At 31.8% G+C, this 15,904-nt stretch overlaps 1 non-coding gene across 1 annotated transcript; it reads right to left on the bottom strand.

Moving 5' to 3' along the window:
• Positions 1-1,107: 1,107 nt before the first annotated feature.
• Positions 1,108-1,214, bottom strand: LOC139846031 (small nucleolar RNA R71). The gene has a single exon (XR_011758778.1). It is a non-coding gene; the product is annotated as a small nucleolar RNA R71 (small nucleolar RNA).
• Positions 1,215-15,904: the final 14,690 nt, after the last annotated feature.

Raw genomic sequence — 15,904 nt, 5'->3', positions numbered from 1 at the left:
ACGCGCTACTTTCTTATTTTTATTTTTCGACGCCTATTATTTTTCAATCTTTTATTTTTCGACGTTTTTCGACGCGCTCTTTTTCTTTCTTATTTCTCGCCATTCTAGTTTTTAGGACATAGAATTTTCTACTTCTTCTCTAAATTTCTTTAAATTACGAAAATTTATTTTAAGTGGTTAAATTGATAGACATCAAAATTTTCTGGTTCGTAGTAATAGTTGGATTTGTACGTGGACCAGGTTATTGGAGCCAAACAGTACTCAATTATATTGAGACCAAACGAATTCTGCCCCTCTGCTGCATCTTTTGGCTATTCGAAACGTGGGCAAAATCAGAAAATTCTATTAATTTGATAACTTATATAATTTTTCTTTCTTTTTAAAAACTAATAGGATATTCAGTGAATGCACCGAGCAAAACGTTCACTACCTTTTGTACGTTCACCACCGGTAACTCGATCAAGACATCTAGCAAACATCGTTGCCGTTGATTTTTCTTTAGAATCATCATCCAGTCGACAAAGTACTCCAATTCAAATTTCTGATAATCCATTTTTTGAACCCGACCTCACAATTGAGAATCCGGAGAATATTCAGGGACAATTCGTAGATCCTGAACCACTAATCTTTCTTCCGGAACCACCAATCATTCAAACAGAGATTGTTGAGGAACGAACCATTAAATCAAAATCCTCTAGTGATTCAGATCCAACAAATTCAATCATGGAAAATCGGGAACCTTTAAGTATGGAAGACCGAATGCGAGCTAAACGCACTGGCCAAGGTCACGCAATTACTCAACCAGACATTAATGCGCCAGATTATGAAATCAAAGGACAAATTCTACACATGGTGACTAATCAATGCCAATTTAGTGGTGCGCCGAAGGAAGATCCAAATGAACATCTTCGTACCTTTAATTGGATCTGCACTCTATTTAAAATAATAGAAGTGGAGGATGAACAGATATATCTCATGTTATTTCCCTGGACTTTAAAGGGAGAAGCCAAAGATTGGTTAGAATCGTTACCTGAAGGGGCGATTGATACATGGGACGTTTTAGTTGAAAAATTTCTTAAACAATTCTTTTCGGCATCTAATGCCGTAAGACTTCAAGGAGAAATTGTTACGTTCACACAGAAGCCAAATGAAACTCTATATGAGGCATGGACAAGATTTGGAAAGTTATTGAGAGGATGCCCGCAACATGGTTTAGACACCTGTCAAATAGTACAAATATTCTACCAAGGATGCGACATCACTACAAGAAAAGACATAGATATAGCAGCTGGTGGTTCTATTATAAAGAAAACAGAAACTGATGCTTACAAAATTATTGATAATACTGCTTCCCACTTACATGAGTGGCACCAAGAAAAAGATATCGTTAGATCATCTAAAGCAGCTAGAGCCGATTCTAGCCATGACTTAGATTCCATTTTCGCAAAGATAGATACTGTCGAGAGACGAATGGAAAAGATGACTAAAGATATCCACTCAATACGAATTATGAAGGTATTTCGTATGCCCGAGAGACATATTAAATTAATGTGGCTAATATGTTTTGATCCAAGTCGGGTCATACCCAATAACAAGCTTACCGACACCTTAATCGTATTTTGATCTTAACGATTGGATCGTTGATCGAATTACACAACACTTGAGATTTAAGAAAAAAGGTTTTCTTAAATAATATTATTTGATGTGTATATAAATTATGGTATAATTTATATAACAAGAATTTAATTATTTATAGGTTAAATAATTAATAAAGTTTAATTACATTTTATAAAATTGGTTTTATAAAATAATGTAAACATAACTTATAATATGGATTTAATTATTTATAGGTTAAATAATTAATTAAGTTATGTTACATTTTGTAAAGTTGGTTTTGTAAAATATATAATGTGCAAATTTATAAAAATGTGTTTTATAAACTCTAGTTTTATAAAAACTAGTTTTATAAAAACTAGTTTTATAAAATCTAGCCTTATAAAATAAGTTTATAAAATAATTGGAAGTGACATGGGAGTATGGAGAAGGCATGCTCTTTTGACTTGCTTTTACCTTGTTACTTGCATTCCATGTGCATTTTAACCAATACATTTTGCAAGACCAAGACATACATGCATTAACACATCAAATGAACTTGAAAAAAAAACTGCATTCTCCCATTTTTATTCAGCTGCTGCCGTGAGCTTTTGAGGGAAGGAGAGAGTCCATTTTTTTTAAGCTACATTCAAGTGTTAGAAAAATCCTAACCAAAAGCTAGGTGTTGGTGCACAAGTTTGGGGTATATCTACTTGAGGTTTCATCCATTTGGAGCTCTATTCTTCATCATCATCTTCATCACTCACTACCTAGCTTAGAAAAGGTATAAACTCCTTACTTGCTTATAGTTTGTAAGCATATTTCATAACTTGATCCTAATTGGGATTTTAACTTTAATTGGTTAAATATTAACAAGTCTATAAATGGTTATTTACATGCTTCCGCTTTGAATGATTCTTAAAAGGTTTTAAGTATTATGAAACTTGTTAAATCCCAACAATGGTATCTAGAGCCGAAGTTGTTGAAATATGCTTCGAGATGATTATTAAACTCACTATATATTTTGCATTTTATGTACATGCATGATTGTAAAATGCAAAAATTTATGGTTTTGGGTGGGTTTATTATATGGCCGAATTTATGGAGTTCCAAAAGTGGGTTTTGGTTCTTCCATTTGGTTCATACTTGGTTGTATGTTAAAGTTTACAATCTTAGCCTTGACCTTGTGTTTGGTTGCATGATTGTTTGGTTGATTATTCATTCATTTGGTATGTAATAATAATTATTCTTTTGGCATGTAATTTATTTATTCATTTGGTTATGTAATTTATTTTATATTTGGTATGTAAAATAGATTAGGTTGTATTTTCATTTTCTAGAGAAAAATGTATTAGGATATATTTTTTGTAAAGAGTATGAAGATGCAAAAGATGGAGCAAAAGAAGAACACATGCATTTGGATGCAATATTTAGTGGGAGATGTTAAATCTCCTACTTTGTATTATAACCCATTTACCGGTGACATTTGTTTTCGGCTAAACAAATGTCCACCAAAAGGCTAGATTGTGAACATATTGTTTTGCATGCTTGGTTGTTTATTGTATGATTGTGGATTGTATGTTTGTATGCTACAAGTTAATCACACAAGTTAACAACAAGAAAAATGACATTTAATTGGTTAAATTAAACATTTAAAACGACATGCAAAACGTCAATTTAAATGGTTAAATTAAAAATAGCTAAAAGGACATTAATAAACGGTTATTAACAACATGATAAGGATCATATATATAAAATGGATTATATCATGTAATTGGCTAAAATTACAAGACTTGAAAATGGATTTCATACAAACCATACACTAAATGCATGTTGGTGTATGGTGTAAAAGTTTTCTCAAACTAGAATTAACGAAAACTTAAAATCCCTTAATCGACAAGGTAAACAAGTTTAACGCCATTCTTTTGTGGGACACTTAAACATAGTAGGGAACTCATAATGGGATAAAGGTCACCTAACCGTTATGAGCTAACTAATATGGTTAAGGTAAAATTCGCATGCTTGTGGGATAAAGGTCACCTAACCACTTGTATGTTAATTTTACATGTTTACATAAGTAGGACGACTTGATTTGGGAATCATGAACTTAGGGTCACCGAAGCATGAGGAACAGATAGGCGTTGATGGGATAAATATGCCATGCAAAAGGATTGCATGATCCCATAATTTAGAAGTTGCAAAAGGATTGCAATTGTCATATAAATGACTACCTAGCTAAATCAAATAATGGGATAAAGGTCACCTAACCGAAATTTGATTTACCGTGGGATTCTAATATTTAATAAGTCAATTAAAATTTAAAAGGGTATTGTTTATTAAATTTAAAATCGATACTTAAATGAACTTTGTTAAATTTTGTAGATGGCCGCCAATAACAACAACATGCAAAACGCACCTATTAACTTGAACAACCTATCGTTAAGGTCTCTCCTCGAGAAAGACAAACTCAACCATACGAACTTTATGGATTGGTTCCGCAATCTTAGGATTGTCCTCAAACTTGAGGATAAGGCGTATGTGTTGGAAGACCCCATTCCCGATCAACCCAACGAGGATGATACGGAAGGCATGGCTTATTGAGATAAGTATTGCGCCGATTCTGTGCAAGTCGCTTGCCTAATGCTTGGGACTATGATACCCGAACTCCAAAAGAATTTCGAGCATCATACTGCATACGACATGATCACGCAATTGAAGGAGATGTTCCTTCAACAAGCACGTGTCGAGCGCTTCGAGACCGTTCGAGCGCTTCATGCATGTCATATGGATGACTCCCAATCCGTTTCATCTTATGTCCTTAAGATGAAAAGCCTCATTGATCGCGCAAACCGTCTTAATCTCAACATATCTAATGAGCTAGCCACGGATCTTATACTAAACTCCTTGTCAAAGAGGTTTGACCAATTTGTAATTAATTACAATATGAATGGGATGGATAAGACCATTGGCGAACTTCATGGCATTCTTAGGACGGCGGAAACTAGCATGGGTAAGAGGGCTTCACCCGTGCTAATGATCAATGATGGTGGGTCCAAAGGTAACAACACCTCTAAGCCAAAGGCGGCTAAGAGGAAAGGACCCGCCCATCAAGGCAAGGGAAAGGGGAGAATGGTTACCCCAACCAAAAACAAGAACAAGAAGCAAAAGGTTACCGGACAAGCAAACCCCAAGGAAGACCCGTGCTTTGGTTGCAGTGAAATGGGTCACTGGAAATGCAACTACCCGGTCTACCTTAAGGAGTTGAAGGAAAAGAGGGATGCGGGGCAAACCTCAGGTAATATATATATGGTATATATAGAGCTTAGTATTACTTCTTCTAATACATGGGTATTAGACACTAGATGTGGAACTCACATTTGCAATTCTTTGCAGGGGTTCAAAAGAAGTAGCAAGCAAATGGGAACATCAAGTCTCTTTATGGGTAATGGAGCCAAAGTGCAAGTGAAGGCTCAAGGAGACTTTGTATTAAAGCTTCCAAGTGGTTTGGAACTTATTTTGAACAATGTTTTGTATGCACCGGATTTATGTCGAAACATTATTTCAGTTTCCCGTTTAAAACAATGTGGTTTTTATCTTAATTTTGTTAATGATGATATCCACGTTTATTTAGATAATGTATTCTATTTTAAGGCTTCGCCTTCAAATGGAATTTATGAATTGATTCATGATGACACATCATCTAGTAGCTCAATATACCATACTAGCACCAAGAAACTCAAAAGGGATTTGAGTGATTCCTACTTATGGCATTGTCGCCTTGGTCACATAAACAATAATCGAATGCATACACTTCAAAAGAATGGCCTTTTGAAATCAAATGAACAAGACTCGTTTGATGTATGTGAATCTTGTTTACAAGGCAAAATGACTAAAGCACCTTTCAAAGGGACCTACGAAAGGGCCAAGGACTTATTGGGATTAATACATTCGGATGTATGTGGACCCTTTAAGCCCATAACTCGGAATGATGAAAGATACTTCGTTACTTTCATTGATGACTTCAGTCGTTTCGGATATGTCTACTTGTTAAGACATAAGGACGAAACTTTTGAAGCATTCAAAGAGTATCAAAACGAAGTACAAAATCAACTCAATAAGACAATCAAAGTACTTCGTACCGATAGAGGAGGTGAATAACTAAGCGATGCTTTCCAAGATCATCTTAAATGTTGTGGGATTATCTCGCAGCTCACTCCTCCTGGAACACCCCAACTAAATGGAGTTTCCGAAACGAGGAACCGAACCCTAATGGATATGGTTCGATCTATGATGGCTAGAAGCTCGTTACCTCTATCATTTTGGGGTTATTGTCTATGCTCCGCGGCTCGTATTTTAAATATGGCCCCAACCAAGAAAGTGGAACGAACTCCTCATGAGATGTGGTTTGGAAAACCTCCATCTCTATCATACTTAAAGGTATGGGGATGTGAAGCTTATCCTAAGCGTTACGTTCCTAATAAGTTGAATGCTCGATCCACGAAGTGTATCTTAATAGGATACCCCAAGGATGATATGGGATATTATTTCTATGATCCAACCGAGCAAAATGTATTTGTTGCTCGAAAAGCTGAATTCCTTGAAACTAAGTTCCTAATGGAAGGAAATAGTGAAATGAAGATAGATCTTGAAGAGGTTCAAGATCGAGTAGATGATACACAATTGGTTGACACTGGCACTCAACATGAAAATGTTGAGAATGATCAAATGGATGATCAAAATACACAAGACGTTCACAGATCTGGTAGGATTAGTAATCCTCCTGAGAGATATGGGTTTCTCATGGATGGTTGCTATGTAGTTGATTTGGATGAACCAACAAACTACCAAGATGCTTTATCAAGGATTGATAAGGATAAATGGCAGGAAGCCATGGACGCTGAGATGCAATCCATGTATGACAACCAAGGTTGGGAACTTGTTGCACAACCTGCTGGATCAAGGCTAGTTGATTGTAAATGGCTTTTCAAAATGAAAACCGACATACATGGAAACTTGGATACATATAAAGCTAGACTTGTAGCAAAAGGTTTCACTCAAACTTAAGGGGTTGACTATGATGAAACTTTTTTGCCTGTGGCAATGCTAAAGTCTATTAGGATATTATTTGCCATTGCTGCTCATTATGATTATGAAATATGGCAAATGGATGTCAAGACCGCTTTCCTAAATGGATATCTTGTGGAAGATGTCTATATGGTTCAGCCTGAAGGTTTTGTTGATCCGAAATATCCTAAAAAGGTATGCAAGTTAAAGAAGTCAATCTACGGATTGAAACAAGCATCTAGAATGTGGAATCATCGTTTTAATGAGGAAGTCGAGAAATTTGGCTTCATTAAAAATGGTGATGAAGCTTGTGTATATAAGAAAGCTAGTGGGAGCACTATCATGTTCCTTGTACTATATGTGGATGATATATTGTTATTTGGAAATGATATCTCGGCAATGCAAGGAGTTAAAACTTAGCTAAGTAAATGCTTCTCCATTAAGGATCTTGGAGAAGCACAATACGTTTTGGGGATTGGGATCTACAGGGATAGATCCAAGAAACTGATAGGTTTGAATCAAAGTGCATACATTGAAAAGATCTTGAAAAGGTTCAAGATGGACAACTCTAAGAAAGGTTTGGTACCTATTTAAAGAGGAACACTTCTCAGTTCATCTCAGTGTCCTACCACAAAAGATGAACAAGAGAGAATGAAGAAAGTCCCGTACGCATCTGCTATTGGGTCAATCATGTATGCAATGATATGCACTAGACCAGATGTTTCATGCGCTCTTAGCCTAACAAGTAGGTACCAGAATAACCCAGGAAACAGTCATTGGATTGCTGTTAAAAGTATATTGAAATACCTTAGGAGGACTAAGGATATGTTTCTAATATATGGGTCTGGTGAGGAGGAACTCGTTGTAAAAGGTTACGTGGACGCGAGTTTCCAAACTGATCCAGATGATTCTCGATCACAATCTGGTTATATCTTTACATTAAATGGAGGTGCAGTCTCTTGGAAGATGTGACGACTCGGGAATTTCTGACTAATTTTAAACTAAATTTTTATATGATTTCGATACGATAAGCAAAGTCTATTAAACTAAGTCTCAGAAAGTTTTGAACTGTTTACATGGATTCATATGACCTTCGACCAATCCCGACGATTCACGAACTATTGTCTGTACATATATAAATATAAATACAAGAGCATATATAATACCTTGCATAAATAAAATACATTATAAATTAATTAAAATTAAAGATGTAAAATTTATAAACAAAATAATTAGGTACAACCAAAAATGAATATATATAAAAACATGTATATGATATTATTATGAACCTATATGTATATATATGATCCCTATTAATAATTGTATTATATTGTAATATATATATATATATATATATATATATATATATATATTTAAATATTCAATAGCTAATAAATGTTATCATAGGATATATAATAAAATTATAAATTTTTTTTATAAATATAAATTCTGCACATTAAATTTAATTATAGATTAAAAATATAAAAGTTACACTAATAACTTTACTTTCATTATAAAAGTTAACATCAATAATTGTATTTATACGTATAGAAGATATATAAAATTTCAGATTTACATGTATTATTAATAATATTATTGATATTATTATTATTATTAATTCTATTATTATTATTATAATTATATAATTATTACTATAGTACTATTAATAAAATTAATATTAAATATTGATATGATTGTTATTATTATGTTCTTTATATATATATATATATATATATATATATATATATATATATACATATATATATGAAATTAAAATATATAAGTTGTTATGTTATTATTAAGACCATTATAACTAATATTATTATTAGTATCATTAATAATATTAATAGCATAGTTATTATTATTATCATTATTATAATTGAGATTAAATTTCGTAAAATTTCTATTATGATTATTATCATTTTCTTCTTTTGTATTATCGTTAGGATTTATTTTTTTTTACCAATACATTTATTATTAATTAGTATTTATTATAAAAACTTTAAATCAAGAAAAATAGGAACAAGGCAGTTACCTGTGTACATCAAAACTGTAGATAATTTTGTAATCTGTCTTCAAATTGATTCCAAGTCATAAAGCATTCACCAGATACCAACAAAATCTGTTACAATCACAGTCAACTTTTATTTTTTTTATTTATCCCCTTCGTACCTGATAGAATAATCACAGAAAATCAATTTGTGTATAAACCAAATAAATTATACAATGTTATGGACTAACTCATTCAGTTCTTCCATCTTTAATAACAGTTACAATAATCCTAAACAAAACTCATATGGTAAATAGATATTTTTTTAATTTTTATTTTTTCTTTACGGTACCTCTGTTATGAACTCAAAATTACATACTTTGAATTCGAGTTGTTTTTCAAAATCTAATAATGCCATTCTATTAAGAATCCCATTTGAAAACTTTCTTCAAAAGTTCAGTTTACAATTCTTGATATTAAGTATGAATTTTGGAGTCAAAGGTTTTTTAAATAAAAAGTCAACAATTGTTCATCAATAGAATTCGAATTTTCTGTGATGATTTGAGTTAAATTGATGATTCCAATAGTTTATATGATCAATTTACAAACTAGTTCATGTTATAAACATAATCTAAAATTTTATCTATTTCAATATCAATTTTTTTTTAAAACTGTCGAGCAGCACAGCAGAATTCTTTTTTTTTATTTTTTATTTTTTTTATTTTTATTTTCCAGATACATTTACCCATAATCAAATTCGTTATGTATCAATTATTACTCATAACTCATTTCTGAATCTTGATTGTTACTATTAATCAGTATTGGTCGAGTGAGTTTGAGGAAGAAGATGTAAAACAATCAGATATAGGTTATATATATTGTTATGGGGTATAAAATAGAAAGACAGTCTCAGAGCAATGGTGTAGGGTGTTTGCGGGTTTCGAGAGGTCGGGGGTTCGAGTCCATGGAAGGACTGTTTTTTTAGGCCGATTTTAAAGTTAGTCTTCCTTATTATTATTATTATTATTATTATTATTATTATTATTATTATTATTATTATTATTATTATTATTATTATTATTATTATTATTATTATTATTATTATTATTATTATTATTATTATTATTATTATTATTGTTGTTGTTATTATTATTATTATTATTATTATTACTATTGTTCTTATTATTGTTTTTGTTATTGTTATTATTATTTATATTATTATTATTATTATTATTATTATTGTTATTATTATATTTATTAGATATAAGTATTATTAGGTTAACATAAATAATATTACCTATATTATTATCACTTTTGTTAGTACGCAACATCATTAGGTATTATTAGTGTTATTATTAGTAATATTAACATTGATATATGTATTATTATGATTAGGAGTATCATTATTATTATTACCATAAAAGTAACACAAACTAGTTTTATTATCATTTAATATTAGCATTTGTATCACTTTTGTAAATATTAGTGTCATTATTAGATAAAAGTATCATTATTAAAAATATCATTAATATTATTAATATTATCATTTTTTTATAAAATTAGTATAATTATGGTTATTAATATTATTACTATTATTATTATACTTATTCTAACATTATTATAAATATTATTTTTGCAAACAAAAGAAATGGCTATAAAGACATATTTAATACATACGTATACTAATATTACTTAATATCAGGATATAATATTATTTATATTGATATAACGATAACTAATCTACATATTAAATAAGTATTATGATATATTATAAGTATTAATAAGATTGTATATGACTATTAATTTTAGTACATAACTAAATATATATATATATATATATATATATATATATATATATATATATATATATATATATATATATATATATATATATATATATATATATATATATATATATAAATTGCTCGATTACGATTACATGTATTAATAAATATACACAAATGGTATAGGTTCATGAATCGAAGGCCAAACCTGCATTGTTCTGTCGTTCAATATAATCATATGTATTTTTACTACAAAATACATTAGGTGAGTTTCATTTGATTCCCTTTTTACTCTTTACATTTTTGGGACTGAAAATACATGCGCTTTTATAAATGTTTGACGCAATAGACACAAGTACCTTAACTGCATTCTATGATAGAATTATCTAGGATTGGGGTTGATTAGTATGACATGCATTAGCCCCTGGTTTCCGTTAGAGCGTATGAGCTCCCGAGCCGGGTGGATGGTTTATTATTTACGACAATTTGGCACCGGTTGGCCTATATTTTATAAACATGTGTTCAGCCGTGGGGTGTAAAGACCGGCACAGAGGTTCTATATTTTGAAGGCACATGTATTCAGCCGTAGGGTGAAAGACTGGCACAGATGGTTACTATTATATTATGAATCCTCACCAGGTGTTCTTCATATGAAAGATATTTTTTTGTGCAGTTGGAATGGGACTTCTGCAAGTTTTATAATAAATGAAATCTTGTGGTCTAATAAAATGATGAAAATGAAATGATTACTATAAACTGATGAACTCACCAACCTTTTGGTTGACACTTGAAAGCATGTTTATTCTCAGATTTGGAAGAAATCTTCCGCAGTGCATTAGCTCATTTTAAGGATATTACTTGGAGTCATTCATGACATATATCAAAAGACGTTGCATTCGAGTCATTGAAGTTCATTAGAGATTATTAAGTAAATGACAGATTAGGTCATTTATAGTTGGATATTATGAAATGGTATGCATACCTGTCAACTTTTGATGTAATGAAAGGTTGTCTTTTAAAAACGAATGCAATGTTTGTAAAAATGTATCATTTAGAGGTCAAGTACCTCGCGATGTAATCAACTATTATGAATCATTTATAATCAATATGGACTTCGTCCGGATGGATTAGGATGGGGCATTTCAGTTGGTATCAGAGCGGTGGTCTTAGCGAACCAGGTCTGCATTAGTATGTCTAACTGATAAGTTGTTAGGATGCATTAGTGATTCTGGACTTCGACCGTGTCTGCATGTCAAAAGTTTTGCTTATCATTTTTGTCAGAAATCATCTGCTTATCATCCTTAGGAAATTACTTGCTCATTATTCTTAGTCTAAGACACGTTTTATTGCATTGACTGCATGAATAGTGTATAGACAAAAATTCATATCTTAGCGTATCTGTTACTGTAGACTTTATCTGACACGTTTCCTTAATTTCATCCGTAATCTACGGGATCTTCTGTACTATATTAGATATTCTATATAATTAGAATATTATCCGATAACCGAAAATCATTTCATATCGAAAATCCTCTAACTAATCATAAAATATGGATCCTACACCTAGCTTGGATTCCATTAGTTCCGGAAGCGATTTCGAGATGTATATTGAAACAGACTCCGAAGTCAATGAACCAGAAGTGCCTCAACCAATTAGTTATTTTTCTTTCTGGAGGAGATGGGGGTGGGTCCGAGACTTACTCACTCGATGGAGAAATGAAGAAGGCGAGCCCTACCGCGAACCAAACTTACCTCCTAACAGCGGAGAAAACGATGTACTCACCGGTGAACCTATGCGTAACACTGTATTCACTCTTCTTGCTAAAATATTCTGTCTCGAAGGTCGCATTACTGCAATCTCAGAAAATAGTCAACCTCTACATCCGAATACCAATCGAAGGGGAATATTAGAAGAAGTTAGGGAACTTCGAATTGATAATCAAGATCTATCAAATCAGATGAGTGGATGGATAGAAATGATAGAGGGTAGGATAGAAACCCTGACAAGAATGGTGCGTGATCTACAAGCTATACTTACTACACCAACATCACCACCAACCTCAGCACCAACAACACTTGTAGCACCGACAATAACAGTACCACCATCAGCAGAACCAGCAGCATAACCAGTACCAACAACAACATCATCATCACACGTCTCAACCTCGCAATCTATACCTCAAGCATAATCATCATTCTACGAATCGTTCTACATAAACTATCTTCATTCTTCATGGCGATTATGTAATCTCTAAGGTTTTAGAGATTATGTATTCTAGTTCTAGCCGTAATTCTGATGAGTTTAATATCACATTGACTCATTAAATCCATGATTACGTCTGAAGAAAATATATATGTATATATGTTTTCATAAAGATTGTAATTAAAATTTTTATCGTACAAACTGTTAATGGTGAAAATATTTTAACGGGTAGGTAATACCCGAGGAATATTTAGATTTTGCATTAATAAGTTACACTATACATTCTACGAATTTGATTCAACTGTTATTTACTATCCTACTTACAACCACAGCTATACGAATCCGTTCACCACAAAATAACCATTTTCATTCAATTTTAAATTTGGATTTTGACCTATCAGAATCCAACAAGTGGCATAATGAAGAAATAATGGACACTTTAAAAATTGATTAGAAACAGACTAATTGACAATATGAAATTTTGTTAAGAAACCACGCTAACAAAATCCTAGCTAACTGTTCCTAGCTAACTGTTAATTCCATATTACATTTTATTTATCGTAATTTAATTATCACATTTAATTTATGGTCATTTAATTTTTGTTATTTATTAATTAATTCAAATATTATATATTAAATTATATATAAATTATTAGACTGTTAACTGTGGACAATCGACTGTGGACTAAAACATTAGACAATTAAAATGAATTAAAATATTGATTATAATATATGAAACTAAACAAATCTTCAAGTTTTCCACTTGATTTCATCTTAAACTTCATTTGTATCTTGACGATTCTAATTTGCGTTCAAACCTTTCATGATTCTTGAAAACACCTCAATTGAAAGGATGAACCAACCGCACTTCATCTATGGAAGAAAAGATTGACGCATATAGTTATGCACCTGAAAACTCTCGAAACCTGAGAAAACGTTTAACACACACATCTGTGCTAGCTCCTTTGACGTTATTATTACCGAAAATAACTTTGCAACTCCTGTTCGATTAGTCAATTTTGTCACAGCTTCAGCAAGTCAACTTCGACATTCATTTGGATTAGTCTTATTATAACCTTGATATATAAGTTTGCCTTTCGTCATCGTTACCGGGGAATCGTATATATCACACCACATTAGCAGTAAACTTACCAGCAACTTCACTACTCATTGACTTAAGCCTCTCCTAAGAACCATTATAGTTGTTCGTTAAAACCTATTCATATACTCATTCACATCTTATAACAAGAATTGCCATACCAATTATCGAAAATCAGAAATCAAAATTTTTGAATTTCGCAACGTTTCATCATCAACAGTTATATGTACACATATAACACTTATCCATTAGAATTATGATCTTCCATTCTGAAATTCTGAAAAGCACCCAGACTATGAATCAACTTCAAATTCTGAAAAAGCTGAATGAAGCAGCAGAAACTGTAGGCAACCGTAAACGACCTTAGTCGTCGGAAGTTTGATGATAAAAAATAATATGTTGGAAAAGCTCAGAAACGTTGGAACTAGAAAATGGATAGAGTTAACCATGAAGGAGACCAAGGACAAATACAAGGACCATACCCTATATTCAAAGAATCCAGATAATTCTGGATCCGTTGAAATCTTTATAGAATATCTTGCTCCAAAGTCATGTTAAAATCCTGCGGAAAATCTTTCTCCATCAACCATCGAACTTAGAAATTCCAAAATATCATCATCAATATCTTCGATATTTCTGAGGATATTTTTTTATAAATATTCTCGTCCGAAATTATATACCTCTTCGTGCTTCCTGTGTATCATTATATTGGAAACATTCAATAGAAAATCTATTACCGAAAGGCGGATTATGCAAAACTATGAAGGAAGCCGTGGACAAATCACAAAGAATAAGTTTGACTTCAAAGAATCTAAATGATTCTGTTTCTGATGAAATCTTTAACGAATACCTTGCTTCCGAATCTAAACCCTTACGGATAAATCTTCTTCATCATCCTTCGATATTATAAATTCCAAGATATCATCGTACCTTTCATTATAAATATTCTCCATATTTCTGAAGATTTTTATAATTATTCTTATCTGAAATCATAAATCTTTTCGTGCTATCAGTGTTACATCATATAGAAACTGTTAGTTTCTAAATTCTGTAAACTTTCGAGCTTAAAATATGAATGTTTTTGAAGTAGTGTTGGGAACTGATGCATGAGTTAGTATAATATAATGACACTTAATCAACGTGATTATATTACAGTAAGTCATGCTGAGTTTCTAATGGGACGTGATGATTCACAGATCATAACGTCATCATGTGCCATGACACATAAATCTTTCATTCTACTTAACTCCTGAACAAATCAAGAAAATGTATTCTTGATGGTTCTATCTTCCGTGATGTTGATAAATTTGAAAATCAAATCGTGTTATCACGTTCTTTCCTGCTTTGACCATTATAATCATTCGAAACTCTATATCTACAAATTCTGGACCATTATTCGCTTGACTTGAAGTCGGGAAGAGAAAACAAAAGCATAGAGCTTTGAAATATAAGGGAGAATATAAAACCCGATAACAACACAAAAATTACAAACCGTGTTTATCAATGTTTATCGCAACAAAAAGACACGGGAGAATTAAAAACATTATAATCCCGAGGGCAAAGTAGAAGAAAGCAGACTCCTCTGGTGGAAGTTGGAAAAGAAGAATGATCATTGCGATAGTTAGAATAAGAACAAGGATCAGAATAGGGTTAAACATTTTTATAAATCTTTCGAATTTTGGAATTGAGTATAAAAGTGGTGAAAATTAATGGAACGGAAAAGGAAAAATTATAAAGGAAATATCAGACAGAGTAATTGAGACAGATCACCGTATTTAATTATAGAGATCTTAATTTCCTTACTCGCCGAAGAATCAAATCTTTTAGATTTCGAAGATTTTCTTTAAATCCCTTGAATTCCGGAATTCAACCCTATTTACGTCAAAAGCTAAGGAAAATCTTATTTTCTTCAATCCACTCTTTGGTGATAGCTTCATTCGTACTCTTCGAATAATCAAATTATTTTATTCTATATTACTCAATAATGATAAAACTCAATTTATCAACTCATATTCGTCATGAAAACATTTTAATGTTAGCCATGACCACCTCACTCAAATTTCGGGACGAAATTTCTTTAACGGGTAGGTACTGTGACGACTCGGGAATTTCTGACTAATTTTAAACTAAATTTTTATATGATTTCGATACGATAAGCAAAGTCTATTAAA

The sequence above is a fragment of the Rutidosis leptorrhynchoides genome, chromosome 4 (genome assembly GCF_046630445.1).
Source record: "Rutidosis leptorrhynchoides isolate AG116_Rl617_1_P2 chromosome 4, CSIRO_AGI_Rlap_v1, whole genome shotgun sequence".
NCBI lineage: Eukaryota > Viridiplantae > Streptophyta > Magnoliopsida > Asterales > Asteraceae > Rutidosis > Rutidosis leptorrhynchoides.
This window is presented reverse-complemented; position numbering and strand designations above follow the sequence as displayed.